This window comes from Phascolarctos cinereus, unplaced genomic scaffold, assembly GCF_003287225.1.
Source record: "Phascolarctos cinereus isolate Bilbo 61053 unplaced genomic scaffold, phaCin_HiC Scaffold_9;HRSCAF=440, whole genome shotgun sequence".
Taxonomy (NCBI): domain Eukaryota; kingdom Metazoa; phylum Chordata; class Mammalia; order Diprotodontia; family Phascolarctidae; genus Phascolarctos; species Phascolarctos cinereus.
The window spans coordinates 167,443,710-167,463,754 of record NW_027556402.1 but is presented as its reverse complement, the minus strand read 5'-3'; the positions used below and the strand labels follow the sequence as shown (position 1 = coordinate 167,463,754).

The window sequence follows — 20,045 nt, the reverse complement described above, 5'->3', positions numbered from 1 at the left end:
TGTGTATGTGTGTGTATATGTATATATGTATGTGTATACATATATACATATACACACACATATATATATAAACATATACACACTTTTATAAACACATACAGAGATATCTCCTAATTCACAAAGGATCCAGTTCCATTCTAGAAATTAGGGGCATAGTGAATCCTTTAGTGCTGAATATTGATCTTGTCCCTTTCCTACCTCTTTTTATTTTATCTTTTCCTTTGATTTCCTTCTTTTGTTCTACGAAAGATATATGAGAGTCAATCTCATTCAGGGCAGAGGTGGGGAACCTGTGGCCTTCTAGGTCTTTTTGACTCATTCCAAGTTCTATAGAACAAATCCTTTTATTAAGTGGGTTTGTTCTGTGATGTTTGGATTCAGTCAAAGGGCCGCACTTGAGGACCTAGAGGGCCACATGTGGCCTTGAGCCACAGGTTACTCATCCCTGGTTTAAAGAAAAGAAGAAATGTTTATTTTGATACAAGGAAACCTACTCTTAAATGTTGGCTCTGATTCTCACAGGTAGGTGATTCTGAGCTGTCATTTATTCTGAGTTTTAACGTCTTCACTTATGAAATGGGAGTAATAACACTAGTAGTGTCTACCTCAAGTTGTTATTTTTATGAAATTGTCTAAAGGTCTTATAACTATGATATGATGATGAAAGATAAAGAGGAAAAAGAAAAAGAATATGATGATGATGAGAGATGTGTCCTCTTCCTCTAGCCTTGTTCCCAAATGGAATAGTTGAAAATCAACTGAATAATTCTCTTCTCAAAATTAAAAACAATATCAATTCAGTTTTCATTCTCCTACTCTTAGTCAGACCATTTTTTCCCCTCAACCTCTTTTGCTGGTATTCCCAAAGTTTTATTATAGGTCCTCTTTTCTTCTGTCTTCACCCTTTCTTTCTTAGTAACCTTTTCATCTCCCATTGGTTCAATGAGCATCTCAATCAGACACAATAGCACTTAATCACACACAAAGCATATCAATGCTTCCCAAACCCCTGTATTCATCAATCTCTCCTGAGTTTCAGTGTGTCACAAACTTCCCATTGGACATTTTGAATAGGATGTTGCTTAAGCACCTCACACTGAACAAACTCAACATATCCAACAGGACTCATTACCTTTCTCTCAGAGTTTGCTCTCCGAAATTTCTCCATCCCTTTAAGGGCATCACAATAATTCTGGCCCACTAACATCAGAATGTCAGAGGGAAGCTGGGTATCTCACTCAAACTCATCCTTCCTATTCAAACAATTGTCAATTCTCATCACTTCTACTTCCATTTTTTTTTTTTTAGGATAGGCAATGGGGTTAAGTGACTTGCCCAGGGTCAAAATCTAGTAAGTGTTATATATCTGAAGCTGGATTTGAACTTAGGTCCTCCTGAATCCAAGGCTGGTGCTCTATCCACTGCGCCACCTACCTGCCCCTTCCACATCATTTCTTATACCCAGCCTTTTTCTTTACTCACAAGGTCATCATTCTACTTGAAGCCCTCATCAACTTCCTTGAGATTACCGCAATAGCTTCCTAAATGATCCCTTTCCTTCTACTCTGCTCCCTGATCAATACAGTCTCTGCCCAGCTGCCGAAGTGTTACTCCTAAATTCTAACCATGTTACTCTTGAGGTCAAGGATATTTAGTAATTATTACTTCTAGAAGAAAATGAATTCCTTTGTTTTGCATTCCTTCACAATGTAGTTCCACCTTACTTGTTCAGCTTTATTGTACATTAGTCATATCCAGGTACTCTTTAATTCAGACAGACTATATTTTTTTGCTCACAAATGACTCATATTTCTTCTCTCCATGCCTTTTCATAGGCTGCCCCTCATACATAGACTTTGTTCCCTCCTTACCTCCATCTCTTAAAATCCCTAGTTTCCTTCAAAGTTCAACTCAAACACTACCTCATACATGTGGCATTTCTTGATTCTCCCAAGGTACCACTTCCTCTTCCTTTTAAGTCTGTGCTTATTTCACATAAACTTGCATGTGTACATGCTGTTTCCTTCTAAAAAAATATGCTTCTTGAGAGGCAAGGACTGTTTCATTAATGTCTCTATATCCCAAGGGCCTAGCATAGTGTCTGACATTTAGTGGTGTTCTTGTTGTTGTTCAGTTATTTTTTGGTCATGTCCAAATCTTCATGATGGTATGTGGGGTTTTCTTGGCGGAGACACTGGAGTGGTTTGCCATTTCCTTGCCCAGCTAATTTTACTGATGATGATATGGCAGCAGACGAGGTTAAGTCAATTGCCCAGGGCAATAATGCTAGTAAGTGTCTGAGGCCAGATTTGAAATGACAAAGGTGAATCTTCCTGAATCCAGGCCCGCTGAGCTACCTATCTGCCCCTGACTCATAGTAGGCATATATTTTTTTAATTTGATCAATTAATAGGAAAATGCAGACATTGGAAAGGTTGGAAAATAGGGCAGAATTGGGAAGTAGAGATGTATAATTTTCTAAATGTACCCTGAAATTTAAACAAGAAAACCAAGAAGCAAAATAGCAAAGTCACACACCATCTAAATCCATCTTTTCCTCTACTCAATCTCATTTTCCAGAAACTTTTCAAACAAGTCTATACTTCATAGATCTCAGTAAGAATAAAGCCTCTTGAGTTAACATACACTACAAATACAAGAAACTAGAAATCACAGGATCATAGAATCACAGAAGTATATCATTTTACAGTGGCAGTTGGTCACAGTGGTAAGAATACTGGATTTGGACTAGGGAGAATGAGGTTTTAGTGCCATCTCTGAAATTTACCAATTGTATGCCCCTGAGGAAGTCACTATAGCACTAAGAACCTCAGTTTCCTCACTTATAAAATTAGGACTATAATAATTATGCTTTCTATTTAGTTCACCAAGTTATCAAGAAAGCATTTTACAAATATTTAAATGTTATAGAGATGTGTGTTTTAACTACTATAGTTAAAGAAATCTGAGAACCAAAGAGATTGAGGAATACACTCAGGTTCTCAAAAGCAGTAATTCATTAACGATACCTGCTGGATTGACATTGATTTTTAATGCTCGTGAAAAATGTAACAAAAATACCATAATGTAGATATTTGTAGCTTATGTGCTAAGACACAGGAGGAAATAGAGGAATTACATAAAGAGATTGTCAAGAATGTCAGATTAAATAAGTTAAAATGTGTAATTTGTAAACCTAAAACACCACATAGATGCTATTACTGCTATTATTATTTTGGTATTGATACCTAGTAAATTTAATGAGTAAAACACAGGGCATAGGGGAGGATGATAAAATCCATGTTAAGGAACTAAAAAGAGAGAAACAAAAGAAACCAAATTTTAAAGGCCCACTTAAATGACTTTATATTTATTATAAGATCACAAAAACTCAGAAATAAGCTGAGAGGAGATCATTTAATACATGACATCTCATCTGACGTGCATAGGTGGGGGAAGGAAAATCTCCCTACGATAGCAGTTGTATAGATTTGACTCTAAGTTTCAATATTGCGTGTCAAACCCAATACAGCCACAAGAGAACTAATTATTTTCCCTTCCTAAATTCACTCTTCTAAACTTCCATATGTTTGGTTAAAGCACCACAATTTTTCAAATGACTCAGGTTTGCAATCTCACCATCATTCTAAGTTATTCTCTCTGTCCGTTTTTGTCTCTCCACTCAATACTGGGAATTCACCTCTTCCTCACCTACACCTCCTACAATCTTTTCCTCAAATTTAAATTCAGGTGCCAATTTGAAATTTAAACACTTCCCTTATAGCAACATCCACCCCCAAACACACACTTATTAGACCTCTTCCCCTGCTCAAAATCTATCACATTTATTTGCCAAGGCATTCATTATATCCCTGAACTCACCTTTAAGTAAAATGTAAGTTCATTGAAATGGGAGACTATTACTTTTGTATTTCTCTTACCTACAATACCATTATTAAACATATAGTTCATGCTTAATAACCATTTGTAAAATGGAATAAAAAAAATCATGGTTCAATGGATCCCATATTTGTATAAAGTAGTATAGATACTGACTAAACTTCTTATAAAAATGAAAATCTGATTGATATAGTATCTGAGTGTGATCTATTATTTTGCTTTTAATAAAAAGAATGACAATAGAAGTAAAAAAGATAAAAACAATGGTAATAAAAAGACATCTTTTGAATTGTGGGAAATGTTAAAAAGCACTGAGTAAAATATTAACTATATATATGTATATTTAACAATATTACATATTTATTTTATTGTATGACTATATGTGTGTATGGTGATGGTTGTTTGGGGGTTTGGAATTAGCGGGAACCTGAGTTAGAATCCTGGTTTCAACTTTAACTTGCTGTCTGATTAAGAGAAAAAAGTTAATTTCTTGGATGCTCAGTTTCTTCATTTGTCAAATAAGGAAAATAATGCATAGCCTTCCTTATCCCAAGGGTCACTGTGTGGAAAGTACTTTATAAACTTTAATATCCTATTGTTATTGTTAGCCTTATTTATTGCTCATTGTATGTCCATGATATATACACAAAATATGTGTATTAACTATCTATCTGTCTATCTAGCTCTCTATTATATAGCTAGATAGCTTTTATATAAAATGTACATATAATATAGATACATGTTAAACATAATGGAAATATATTATGGAAATAGAGATAGATATACATGCATACATGTATTACATATGGACTAAATTCTCATCAATTAGGTATAGATCTCTATTGTTAGGAAAAAATGTATGTATACTACAGAGTTTCTGTGTTCAAAGTGATAACATACACTACTACCATAGTCAAAAGATCTTACATTCTTGAAGATTTCTGTATGGAAAGTAAGTTGAAGTATGTTTCTATCAGGGTAGTTTTGCTAATATATTTACTGCACCTGTCTCAATTTCCTCATGTAAAATGTGGCGAATACTTTCTGTATTTACCACATGGGTTGCAGTAAACACGCAATTAGATAACATTTTTGAAAACATTTTGGAAAACAAAAAAAAATCTGCTGTTATAAAATCTAGGGAACAGATACTTTGTAAATGTTCTCTAGGCATGGATAGTCTATCCAGGGCTTCTTAAACTTTTTCCACTCACTACCCCATTTTGGCTGTGTTCTTTAACTTTGCATGGCTTAATGGCATGCACATTGCAAGGTTCACTTGCTTTGTGTTCAGTACCAAGGCTGCAGTGAAGTTGCCCAATGTAACAAGGGCAAGCACTGCCAGAAACACCTTGGATTTATTACACATTTGATTTTTAATTAATTTTTGGTCATTGCATGTTCAGAAATCTTTTACTGCAAATTTTTTGCAACCCCATGTGGAGTTGTGACCCACAGTTTAAGAAGCACTGTGGACTATACTCTAGAATCATAGAATCATAGAAGGCAGCATGGTACAATGGATGGAAAACTCAATATGGAGTAAAGAAGGCCTGAGACTGCTTTCCTTATTTATAAAATGAAAATACTGGAATAGATGGTGTCTAAGGTCCATTCCAAAGGAACTAGATAACTCACTGGATAAAGCACTAAGTCTGGAGTCAGGAAGACCTTAGATCAAATCCAGTTTCAGACACTTACTAGCTGTGTGACCCTCAGAAAATCACTTAACCTCTGTTTACCTTAATTCACAAGAGAATGAAACGGCAAACCACTCCAGTATCTTTGCTAAGAACACTACTGATGGGCTACAAACCATAGGGTCACAGAGTCAGATATGCCTGAACAGCTGAATATCTACAACAAGGCCCCTTCTAGCTCCAGAGCTATGATACTAACTTAGTAAGTGTTCCATATACATGAAGAATCTCATAGCCTATTTTCATTTATTGATAGGTCAACAATGTAGGTAGACATAAACTGGTTCTACTAATTTCAGAATATACAACTTTGGGAAAGGGATATGCCTTGAACATTGAAAAAGACAACTAAAGCAAAAACAGAGGGCAATATATGCCATTTTACAATGCTGAAACAACATATGACTTCATTCAACTCTAGGTTGAAATTATAGTTTTAAGAATGGTTTACACAAATTGATAGTAATAGTGTCATGACTATATAAAAATAAGATTTACAGATGTTCAAAGAACATATCTGAACTATGTAAATGATGCTATGGGAAGTAACTACCATGGTTCTTTATAAAATTTCATATTGTGTCAATTTATTTGACTTGGATTATTAAATTTACTGCAAGGATCAATACAGATGATATATGTAAACTGATTTTATAAAATTGAAATATATATCAATTCAGATATGATGATAATGAATTGACTTAACCAATAAAGTTCTAACCAGGAGTATGCTGATAAATGTTCAACAACTGGCTTTCGAGAAGGGAAAAGTGTGTGTGTGTGTGTGTGTGTGTGTGTGTGTGTGTGTATGTGTGTGCATGTATGTGCACAACATACTTTTGAATTTATTCTCTATTATTAATATTTTCTCCATCATATTATTAAGTCTAGACAATTGAAAAATCAGAACAAACCAAGCCCTGTAGTATTTGCCATTCTTTAAGGTATAAATGCTCACACTGAAAATTTAATAATTGGTCCTTTTGAGGCAGTTTGAGCTGGTGCCCATACATGTGGTTCTAACCCAGGTTAGGACTTGTTATGTTTATAAGACACAGCATGATGGAGTGGATAGGAGGTGAGCCATTAAATGAGGAAGATCTGGTTTCAAGGGCCAGCCCTAACATATAATAGCTTGGTAATCATGAGCAAGGCACTTATCCTCACGAAGCACATAAACAAAATTACGGGGGTAAACGAATGATGAAGAAGAATTGAACATATTCAATACTGGTAATACTCTTAGCAACTCTCTAAGTTTATAAATTGTGGATAAAGTGCTCATCTGCATTTGGTATATTTTCCTTACCAAAAAGTTCCTTTTGCTGATGAAATCACAGGTACAATCCCTATCCATATTCCTATCTCAAATCATCCTGTCTTCAGAAAGAAAAAAAAAAGCAAAAAGCAAAACAAAACAAAACAAACAAACAAACAAAACTACTGCTTTGTTAGGCTAATGTCTCTGTGCCATCAATGGACACTCAAGACAATCCTTAAATCAGAAACTATGGAATGTGCCAATGATTCTATCTGGTGTCTGTGTGTTGGAAAATGATCAAGTTTGAACTGTTCACACATATGTAACTTTCCTTAAAATATTACTCACTTTAAAATTTAGGATGTACCTCTGGAGGAAAGATGAGCTCTGAAATAGCTATTTAGAGATTTATGGATGATCGCAGATAATTTGAATTGCCTTCACAAAGAGTATGCAGATTATTTCAATGTTGTTAAAGTCCAGTTATCCCAGACCATTCACATTTCCTTCCTGTATATTTCTCTAGCACACAGCTCTAAGACTGACTCATTCTACATGAGCTGGTCTTCAGAAGCATAAAAGGTTCCTAGGAATGTTGGGGTAAAAGTCATGATCACATACTGACATCCAGGACCCAGACTGTAGGAACAGGATGTTCATTGCTAGAAATTATTCCTCCACAACTCTGTGTGTGTGTCACTGTGTGTACACATAGGCTGTGGATATATATCAGAGGAGGCTGATTACCCAATTGCTTAAATAATGAAAGATTCCCCTTTATAGCCTGACCACAGCTTATTTTCATACATACTTCTTTGTAAAAAAACAAAGTAGGTAGAATAGTACTTTTGTGTGAGCATAGAGTTCTATAAAGCTAACAAGTCTATACATTAGTTGGTGCTTTCTTGACCATGCAATGTCATCAACATCAAGGTGCCCTCCAGTGGTACATATTGTAACCCTTCCACCATTGCCTACATCTTCGCAAACAGCCACCAAAGATTATTTTCTGAATGTATTAGAGGTCTTCTCCTGGATGTCTCAACTCTCCAGGAATGATAGGATCACAGAACTAGAACTAGAAGGGATCTCAGAAGCCATTTAATCCACCTGCCTCATTTTAGAGATGAAAAACCTGAGGGTTGGGGAACGGTCAAGATGGATGAATAAAGGAAGCATCCCAGTCAAACTTCCCCAATTACCCTCTAAATAACTTTAAAATAACATATTAAATCAAATTCTGGAGTAGCATAGGAAACAAAAGATCGGGTTGACACAACTTTTAAGCCCAAGAGAAATTAGGAGGTCAGAATGAGAGATATATGACACTGGGGTAGGGGCTGGCCCAGAGCACATATGGCCACAACAGGAGCTGTGGGCCTTGGAGACAGTTGCAAAAGAAGCAGCAGCAGTTCCAGAAGTTCTCACTGCTCAGAAATGGTAAGGGGATTAAACAAGTGCTTAGAAAGAGAGTACAGGGGACCTCTGGGCTAACACTGGGCCCAGGATTGGGAGCTGTTTGACAGCTCCATTGCCCATACCTACTTAGAATTTCATGGATAAAATCAGCTAATCAAAGATGCCTTTTTCCTAGTGTTACTTGCCTTCTCAATGGGTTAAGGTGGGGCTGGAATGAGGGAGAATATTTAACTCAAATTTATTTTTAGAAATTAATGTAAAAAATACATCAATGAATTTTCTTTAAAAGAGGGATGAGATAACTGAGGCTGAGCAGAAAATACTAGCATTATATTTGGTAGACATCTATTGTCTTATTTTCACTACAAGTGGCTTCACCTCCTTTATGAGATCTTTTACACAGTGTAGTTCACCATTGTGTTTTTCCAGTGCTCTTGCATTCTTTGCCCATTTAATTGTCCCAAGATCACATTTTTTCAAGATTCCATAGCCAAATGACATCATGAGGATAAATAATAACTTTGAAGGAGATAGTCTTTTGAAGAATCAAGCAGTTTGATGTCCCAAAATATAATCCAACTCAACCTTTTACTATTTCACTGTGGGCCCAGCTTATTATGTGAGCAAAGAATACATTTGTATAAATTTCAAGCAAATGTGTACCATTCCTAGCCTAGTACCTCATCTGCCATAAAGTGGCTGTGTGATGTTTTGCAAGTAACTTAATCTTTTAGGGGCTTAGGCAATTACAGATGACCCTGATGTGCAATGGTATTGAAAGAAAATTCATGGGAGAATTGTCTATACCACTAAAATTACTGTCCAGTTTCTATCTGTATAACTTTTAAAATAAGCCTAAAATTGGTACTAGAGTTGCTCTGTTTATGGAGTAATTCAGCCAATGAGGTTCCATAGACCTCATTAAGTTCTAATTATTTATCTCTATTAAATATGGGTCTCTCAAAATGTATGTGGAGGAGTGTTTTACTGCTTGTATTTTTCTATGTTAAAAACTGGGACTTGTCTTTGGAGATATTCTGAACATTTTATTCATTATCTCTACCTTGATTTGAGATGACCATATGTAGCTTTCCAGTGTAAGCTGCATATTATTTGCTATTACCTATTGTTCTCCTTTGGTAAAAACAATAATTTTGCATTAAATGTTTCTTTACCACCAACATTTTTAGCTTTCACTTGCCAAACTTTAAAAGGGGATGTGTATGTGCAGTTTGTATGTAACTGAAATTAACATGGTTGTTCTTGTTTTCACAACTTTGAGTTATTTAACAGTTGATCATGCCAAGAACATCTTTATTTAGGTAGCTGCATCATCGTCTGCTGTCTGGATGACTCTGGGGGTTGTGTTTAACTGAAGCTGCAAAATCAGCTGAGAAAAAAAAAGTCCAAAATGCATATTACTGAGAGCCAGAGCTGTACCAGTAGAGACATCATTTTCCCTTGTAGCAACATAATTCTTGGGGGTGTAAATAAGGAAAGACAACACCCACTATTAAAGACATTCTTTGATATTTTTTGAAAGGATCATCTCAATGAAGTTACCGCAAATACAAATATTCAAATGAAATATTGCAAAGTACACTGAGTGGGAAATAGGCATGAATTATTAGTTTTAGATTTTTAAAAAATATTTGCAATTCATTCTTCAAGTGGACTATCTGAATGAAATGTTCTTTTTAAATCACCATTCCAGTTTCCATACATGTATATTTTAAATGAAGCCTAAAGTTCATGTTTAACTTCCTCCAACATTGTGCCTCTGAGGGACTACAAAGATGAATAACAATAATTATTCATGTGGGATTGCTGATAAGGAAAATTCACTGATCAATTTTATTAGCTTACTCAGAGATGAACTTTTGATTTTCCATGACTTTCTACACAGGGGGTGTGGGAGTGTTAATGCTACCTCCAATAACATTGCCTGATTAAGTCTCAGTGGTGAGGGCCGAACCAATTTGGATTATTTTGTCTGGATTCAATGCGTGACTCCAAGGGAGTAAGTTTTAAGGACTGGGACTGCTCCTAAAATGAATGGGTTTGTCTGTACATGTAGGAAAACAGACTATGTCAGTTGGACACACCTTTTATGCTGACTGCACATTAAACAGATATCTACTTAGCTCCTTTTGCCTTGCTTGCTTCCTATACCAAGTGCCTTGAGGAAAAGGCCATTCATGCACAAAAAGGAGTATTTCCAGGAAAAGACAGGTTTTTTTGGGGGAGGGAGTAGGTCATACAATCCTAAAAAAACAGGTTTTGTGGGCTGCTACAATATCTAAACTCAGCTAAGATAATTTTATTTTGACATTTAATCAATCCTGTATAGCCTCCATCATGTATAATTTTGAAGGGAGGGAAAGCAATAATCCTACAGACCTGGTCCATAACACCTAGAATACTCGATGGTATACTGCTAACAGAAATGGAAGACCTGAAAGATAATGTGTCATAGCATACAGAAAGACTGGAATTGTATGTTTCATTTCATAATGAAAAAAATTTAACAATATGTTCACAAGAAAGAAAAATAAATTAACAGAAATCTAATACTACTACAATAATATAAACATTTTTTCCCCCCAACAATGCACTCGTGTTTGACTTGGTATGAAGGATGGAGATTGGAAGGAATGGAAAAGTACATGGGCTTAACCTAAACTTGTATTTCCTATATAACACTGGCATACTCAAGAAAAAAAAATATAGAGAGTACAAGAAGTCCCTTTAAACCTCTTATTTATATTGGGGGGAAAAGATGGTGTTGGTATTAGATATTAAAATAGATCATAAAATTATTTAAGATAATTGATAACATATACACAGGAAAAATCTTGTTTTTAAATTGATAGAAAATCCCTATGTTTCATTATTATTTTGTTATTGTCTGTATATTCCTTTGGTAGAGCAAACTAATCTGTTTAATTTCCAATGTTTTTCTTTATATATTTCTTCCATTTACTGAAATCCCCATCGTACTAGGAACATCATGGCTAACTTGAACTAGAGACTCATGGGAATTATATGTGCTCAACCAAATAGCTATAGGTAATGATTTGAGGTCATATTTTCCCCTTTTCTGAGCATAATTATAAGACTGAAGACCTGAGTGGACTTTCAAGTCCACACAAGTTTAAGAAATCACAGAATTAAAGAATCCTGATGGAGCATTCTGGAGAATGACATAGAAGCTACATGTTTTTGCCCACATGGTCACAGAGGGAGATCATGGACTCCTGCACACCTGCCTCCTAGTTAGAGGAATAGAGAGAGAATTCCTCTCCATTACAATAGATACCATTACACTAAAATCTAGCATTTAAGCAAGGGAGATTTTTTTTTCTCTAGGTACCCCATGTTTAAGAGTTCAATGACTAGTTCTATTGATAGAAAATGAAAATGACTGAGTGGTATGCTTCTTTTAGAGAGAAGAGGATCATTTCCTGGCCATCTCCATATCATATTGCATACATTCCAGTGATCATCCTCTTCCCACTCCAGCCAGAACATTATACGTTACAGCTAATTCTCCAAGTTCTGATAGGTAATGTTTTGAATATGTTCAACACATCTTCCTCTCCTTCACCCCTTAGAACTACTAGCTTTCTTAAAGTATGGGTCAGATACTACCCTCTACTGAAGGCTTTTCTTAACCTATCTTTAACTCCCCTGTTACCTTCTATTTAATAAATGTGTATGTTACATAAATAGACAGATGATAAAGATATAGATACATACATATAGATACAAAACAGACATAGAAATAGCTAAAATCATATATGTGTATATATATATATATGTATATATATATATACATATATGTAATTAGAAACAGAGATACATACATATAGTATGCATAGGATGAAAGAGCATTTATTGTCTACTATGTGCAATTGTGATAGACATTTTACAATTATTATCTCATTTGATCCTGACAACAATGCTGGGAGGTAGATGCTATTTTTATGCCTATTGTAGAGATAAAGTATCCAATACAAAGAAAGGTTAAAGGACTTGTCTAGAGTCAAATAGCTAACAAGTATTTGGGGCTGGATTTGAACTCCTCTCTTCCTGCCTCCAGGCTCAGCACTCTGTCTACTTTGCTGCACTATGTGTGTATGTGTGTGAATATATTTCAACACATGGAATGTAAACTCCCTTAGGGCAGGGAATGTTACATTTCATTTCCACCCCACTTCAAAACATTTCTACCACATGCCACTCTTCACTTCCCCCATTTCTAGATCACTTTAATATATTGTCTTCTCTTACTCAAATGCAAGCTCCTTGAAGACAGGGACTATTTTGTTCAGTTGCATTTGTATAATAGGAGAGAGCATATGTTCAGAGTGACTGCCATTCTTTCTCTAAGGGAAAAAATCTCTAGAGGCTGCTTCCACATGTTGTGAAGATGTGTAATGAAAGTGCCCACGAGAGACTTGAGAGTGCTTAGACAGTTTGTAGACTATAAACGGTTCTGATCTGCTAATTACAAGGATAGGGGAAGCCTTTGTAATGGTTAGTATACTTCACCTGAGGGAGCCTACCAACCAGAGACTTGGTTCACTTGTTTTCTCTTCATTTTAGTCAGCTGAAGACATTGGTAAGTGATAATTCTATAATGGTAGAATTTTTAGTCCTCCTCCCTTCTGAGGCAGATATATGGCCTTGTGGAAATGGGTCTTGGTCTTTTCCCTTTTGGGTAAAGTACATTAATCTAGAATCTCTGATTGTTCTCTTGTTTCTCTTCTATAATGTACGATATTCACATAGTACTATATAAATATGTAACAGATTTGGTGTGTGCCCAGATCATCAAAAATAGAATTACACATATGGGGAGCACCAGGGACCTGCTGCTGAGAAACAGAAGGACTGACACATGTATGGACATTCCGTGTTGCTCCACCACATGGTTGGGAACACCCTTTTTCTATTAGCTACATATTTAAAAGTACCTGAATGGATAGCCTGTCTTTCCAGGTTTAAAGGGCTCATTCACTAACAGTGGTTGAAACCATGTGGTATGTTAAGCAGGTCCTAGGCCTGCCTCCTTCTCCATTCACTTCTACCCACACACAATCCTGCCCCAGGCCATGTGGCCATTTTCAGTTCTAGCTGTAGTGAGGAGTTTGAAAACTGAGAGCTTAATTCTTGGGTACCATGGAGCCTAGAATCCTAGATCGGATGTTGCAGTTAGCCTAGAAGTAAAGCCTTGAAAAGCTAGAGTCCCAGGACACTAGTTCAAAGCAGGCTTTGGGCTTGAGTTTGGTAGGATGAATGTTATGCAGGAACTGAATTAAATTATAAGCCTAGTACCCTTCTTCTCACCAGAGACTGAAGTGGTGTGACAGATATGATGTCCTTGATGTATTGCAGGAATGTTTATTCTTGCTAAACATTTGAAGTAAATATTTCCTTCATAAAAGTGAATCTGACTATTAATTGGTCTAGTGGAATTGGGAAGCTTAGACCCATAAAATGGGGAAATAGAATTGGTATGGGCCTAAGCCAGGCTTAGGGAACCTGCAGCCTCAAGCCCACATGTAGCTTTCTAGGTCCTCAAGTATGTCACTTTGACTGAATCCAAACTTCGCAGAACAAATCCCCTTGATCAAAGTATTTGTTCTGTGAAGTTTGGATTCAATCAAAGGGCCACACTTGAGGACCTATTGTGCCACATGTGGACTCCCACCCTGGCTAGACAATGATAGCGAGGTGAGACACCCCACTCAGCTCCTCAAGATACTGACTAACCTGGGTAGGGCGATGTTAATATATCAGCCAACCCTTACCCAGTGAAGCCAGAGGAAATCATGTTACATGCCCAGAAGATTCTACTGAAATTGAATACAAGGTATAAGATTCTGTTGAAACTGACCGAAAATATTAATAATTTATACTTCTAATATTTTAGCTGTGTTAAAACATAAAAAAGTTCTTTTTATGCATGTCAGTCTTAACCTATGTTAAATGTTATATTTACTATTGTTACTGCTACTATACTAGTTCAACACTTTCTTCTTAACCTGTTATTGAAATAGCCTCCTAACTGGTCTCTCTGGCTCTCATTACTCCCCATTCCTATTGATCTGAAACACCACTGCAAGAATAATTTTCCTAATGAGGAGCTCTGATCATGTTACCCCTTATTCATAACACCAAAATGATTCCCTATTGCCTACAAAATGAAGTTCAAACTCCTTCATATAGCATTTAAAGTTCTACACAATCTGGCTCCAATGTACAGTCAGACTCCAATTTAACTCTCTAGCTTTAGTACTCTAGTATTCTCTGTACTATATACTCTCTGTGCTAGCTAAACTGAACCACTCAGTGGTCCTGCAACATCTTGTGCTTTTGTCCTCCCACATCTTCACACCATCTTCTACATTTTAAATATATTCAGTAAACCCATTGCATCTTGCCTACTGTGATCTTTCATATTTTAGGACCTAGATCAAGTAACAGTGAATCCCTTAAGCTTTTCATAATCCACCTCAGCCTAAAGCACTCTATCTTTCTAACATTTTTTGTAGCATTTTGTCAATCTCCTGTTTACTTATAACATGCATATTATTTGTGATTTAGCTAGCTAGCTGGATGGATAATTTTTTTTTTCCGTGTACCTATCCTACCTCCCTCATAAGAACATATGATCGTTATGGACAGGAACCCATCTTTTGGTTCCTATAGTGCCTAGCATTTTGTCTTGATCATAAGATGTCTTTATTAAATATGTATTGGTTTAAATTGATTGAAAGAGGAAAATATATTTGAACATATAGGGATATTTGGAGGGTCTTATTTTTATCAAGGAAAATTATGGAAAATTCACTCCACCAATACAGACCACAAGCTATCTATGAATGATTAGCTCAATCCTAGAGAGCTGGCAGAAGTGAATAGCTTAAAACATACATACACACACATAAACACACACACACACACACACAAAAAAAAAAAAAACTTGCTGAGGGTCTCATATTTATTGAATGTCTAGAGTGGGATTTGAACTGAAATACTTTTTGATTACATTTTAATTGATAATTGAATTAGCCTCAATAACTAAGGTGAATTTAAGTTTATCTATATAAACCAATATAAATCTAAATAACATCAATTTTATCATGTAAAATGATATTCAATTGGTTGGTTCAACTGGTAATTCCATATACTTTATATTCCGATATAAGCATGAAATCATTCATTAACCATGAAAAAAGTGTCAATTGTGTACAATATGCTATGCTTTATGCTGTGAGAACTATAAAGATAATACCTAGGTACTGACTATTTAATAGTCATAGGACAATTTTATTTCTTATGAATGAAAATTCACCTCAGTTATTTACTGCCTCATATAGAAATTGTCATGTACACCTAGCTGCAATAGATGAAATTCATCTACCTGTATGGATGTTTCTCCCTAACCCACAGGAAAAAAGCAGTAAATAGAAAGGTCCTTTGACTTTGAGTAGCTAGGCCCCAAAATGTCATTTATAGTCTGGGAAGGCTCAGCTTATCAATTAAATAACTTGAGAAATCAAAGGGACATAGCATTCTCTTGAAAGACCATAGTTCTGCATTTGACAGGACTGGACGAATGCTTTTCAAGGTCACAAATGATCAATAATTACTAAAGTCAATTTTTTTTCCCCTTGTCCTAATCTCATCCTCCTTGATTTATTTATTTTTATTTATTTTTTTTTAGGCAATTGGGGTTAAGTGATTTGCCCAGGGTCACACAGCTAGTAAGTGTCAAGTTTTGGTCTGAGGCCACATTTGAATTCAGATCCTCCTGACTTCAGGGCCGGTGCTCTATCTACTGTGCCACCTAGCTGCCCCCTTCCTTGATTTTAATAGAACACTTGTCACTGCATTGGAAGCCTTCCATGACACTCCCCTGTGCTAATTTTTATCGTCTCCCTGATTATTCTTGTCTCCTTTGCTGTCTTCTTCTTTACTCCTCCTCCTTCTCCTCTTTCTTCTTCTTCTTCTTCTTCTTCTTCTTCTTCTTCTTCTTCTTCTTCTTCTTCTTCTTCCTCTTCTTTTCTGTCTCCTCCTTTTTCTCTACTCCCTTCTTCCTTCTCATACTGGGAGAATGAGTCACTTATATACATTATGAATTATTGTTGAAGATTTCAGAATTTACAGACTGAACCAGATGGAACCTAAGCAAGGTACTAAAAAGAATGACTAGAAGATGAGATACATATCTGTGCATGTGTAGGGCAACACTGAGTGCTACTTCAGCACTTTAAGTGTCATCTGATATTTTACACAAATATTGCACTCTGAGTAGTCACTCCAGCCCTACTCCAAATAGAAGGACATAGGCGCTTTGACTACCCTTTGTTTCCCTGTGATTACTTCCCTGTGTTTCCAACCCAAGGCCCAGTTTAACACAGGTGCTTCTGGGGAGAAGAACATACTGGCTATATATAGTTTAATTGCAACTAAAAGTATACACAACTAAGTCGAGCTATCTTGAGAGTATGTCATTTGCTACACTAAAGGGTCCATTTCTCCCTTCTACGTTTGAGAAAGGAATCAGAAAGATATCCGGGAACTTCATCCTCCACTGCATGCGTCAGTCACCTTGTCCTGGTTAATCATAAATCACTCTTTCTATAATCCTTATAAGATCACAGCAGGGGGTATTTTATAGATTTCTGTTCACTATTATAGATTTTGGGTCACTGTTCATGGTTTCAAGAGAGAAAGAAAAAATATTTGAAGCTTGCCCAGAGTTGGGCTTGGCTTCCTCAGTGTTTTATCTACCCTTAGATATTAAGGGTAACTTGTTTGTTACACTTTTTGTTTTGTTTTGTTCTAATCTCAGAAACCTGTTTTGCCCAATGCAGCGGAAGTTGGTCTCTGAGGATTGCTAGGTCTGTTCCTTCTTTACTTCCCAGTTCTGTCTTTATATTTAGTGCTTTATTATAGGCTACTCCTCTCTCAGGAGGGGTATTGCCCATGACTGGGTCACTGTAGCACCTTCACTTTCCAGATTCCATGACTTTCTCACAGAAAGTTTCCCCGATGCCATTATCTTCACCAAGTATTATTTTCTTCCCTCTGATAACCTGGTAGTAGTCAGTACTGAGATATTCTTTACTCCTTGTCTTTTGATTATAAGATTATGGAGGCAATAAAGATCATCTATTGTTGCTTTTTTAAGACTGTAAATTTGTTTTCAGTTTTTGAGTAGTATTTTTTTCCATGCCACCAAAGGAAGCAAGACAGTATATTTTCTTGTCTCAGAGACTCCTTCCTTCGTATCAAAGATAGAAAGGGATGGTATTTTCATTTATCCCCATGACATGTCATAGTGTGCCTCTACCATATTTTGAACAAGGAAATAAACCAACCAGAACACAGAAGTGTGTATGTGTGTGTGTGTGTGTGTACACACACACACACACACACACACACACACACATATATATAAAACCTCTGTCTAAGCTTTCCTCTGCCTCTTCTTCCCTCTGTCCTCCCCCCCCCACCCCTGACCCAGCTCCACAGCAAACCTGATTGGCTTTATCAGAACAGTTTTCATCCTGGTGACTTTCTCCAAAATTATCATTTACTCTGTTTGCCTCTTTGTCTCCACCTGTAGTTGTTTTAGGGAAATAAATCATAGTTGTGTATTGGTTCTTGAGTAGATTTATCCTCTAAGCAAGTAAGCCCATGAGTATCAGATATAAAATAGAAGTTAATTCTATCCCGCAGAAATGCAGATGATGTAAAGGTCTCACAAAAACCCATGTAAAAATATAGAAAATACATATTGGATAAGAATTGGGCTCATGTTTTCATTGATATAGGTCACTACCTGGTGAGGTAACATCCAGTACTAACATAGATGGACATCTACTTGCAATTTACAGCCTTGGAGAGTCGTCTAGAACACTGATAGTTACATGACTTTTCCAGGTCACTAGCTGATATGTGTAGAGGGAGACTTAAAGCCAAATCTTTCTGGTTTCAAGGCCAGCTCTCTATCCTCTACATGAGAAGTGTCAGACATGTGGCCTATGTGACACAATGCATCCCACAACACTTTCATTTGTAGCCTGATCCAGCCTAATGTGTACTTGGGAAATAGTCAACAAAATAAATTAAAATACAGTAAAACATATAATAGCAATATTTAGTTTTTTAAGTCAATAGGTTTTCTTCAAGAATCCTTTTACATGATTTAGTGAATGTACCCCATTTCTATTTGAGTTTGATACCACTGCTCTATGCTATACTGGAGTACAAAAATAGACAATTAGCTGTCATCAAAAGGGAATTGACTTTGGGGTTGTCCATTGAAGTTCCCTATGGAATTCTACTGACTCTCTCTTTCACACAATTCTACATAGTCCCTTCATTCTTGTAATACCAACTGGTCATTTATAAAGCACATATACTTTGAGAGCATTGAACTAGTAACTGCCTTCTGATCATACATCTCTATAAGGGGAAATTACTGGCTTTGCTTTTCAAGTAGGGAGCTGTGAAGGAACTACATGATCTAGCCTCTTCATTCTTCAAGGAATCTATGACTTTGATTGCCAGGCAGGATTCTGTGCAGGTACCATGTGATGGTATTTGTTCCTTTCTATAAGAACCCACTACATCAAGAAATCTCCTTCTCTCTTTAAGTGATCAAATCCCAAACATGGAAACTCAAGATTGGTGTTACTATAGGGCTACTCTCAAAGCTGATGATGTCCAGAAAATCCATCTCTTCTGACTGAAAGGCTAGATAATACCTAGGAAATGAACCTCTTCCCTCTTCCTCTGCATAGAAATTTAGGTTTCAGGACCATTGTCTGTGACCAACCCTCTCAGACCTTTGCAAGCACGTATCTATTTCATATATATATATATATATATATATATATATGTATTGTATATTGCATATGTGTATATATACATACATGTATGTGTGTGTGTGTGTGTGTATAGTAGCAGATTCCCATCAGTTGTTCTCATGGAGAAAAGAGGAAAGGAGATACCCTTTCTCTTCTTGATAAATTTTGCAAGTGAAAGAACAATGGGGAAGTCCCAAATAATTAGAGGAGAAATGGGTTCAGTAGTTCACATAGATTATTTTTATATACCATAGGGGAATAATGGTTTTCCTGATGAAAGTGTGCCCTCCTCAATTGTATTCACCTGTTATGCTCTCCCTATCAGCAAGATGCCAACCATTGTGCCTCCATTCCATGGTAAGGTCACTAGGGAATACTGACCTCTGAAAGCCCATGCCCTATAATCTAGTCGACTTGTTTATGGAATTTTTCAAATTGATCAATGGCTGTCTTGGTGAAGACCTTTCTATATATAGGATACTACTATATCCTCTTAAATGTATGTATTTGTGTACATAAAATTTTTGGATATGACATCTCATAATTCCCCAGTGATGCATGTGACATTATTGCCACCTATAGCAATTGAATATTATTGATTAGAAAACCTTAGTGACTACATGTGTGTGCGTATTTACCTGTAGGTTTCATACACATACTCATATATACATATAAACTCATGTATATATGTGTGTTTATGTATACTTTGTGTTTTATTAGCCAAAGGCAAAATGATTTATTATGAACTTAGAATTCACAAATAAAACTTTATATAATTCTGCACACTACAATACAATCTATAAGTAAAAATAGGTTTAAGCAAAAGCTTCTTGATGAAGTAAAATTAGATTTTAAATCAAACCCTGACAATTCATT

The 20,045-nt window shown here is 36.1% G+C and overlaps 1 long non-coding RNA gene across 1 annotated transcript in view; it reads left to right on the top strand.

Moving 5' to 3' along the window:
• The first annotated feature begins 398 nt into the window (after positions 1-398).
• Positions 399-20,045, top strand: part of LOC110210696 (uncharacterized) — a 127,953-nt gene continuing 108,306 nt past the window's right edge. The window contains exons 1-2 of the long non-coding RNA XR_002325150.2: positions 399-522; positions 11,727-11,845. This is a non-coding gene — a long non-coding RNA (uncharacterized LOC110210696). The remainder of the gene's footprint in view (positions 523-11,726; positions 11,846-20,045) is intronic.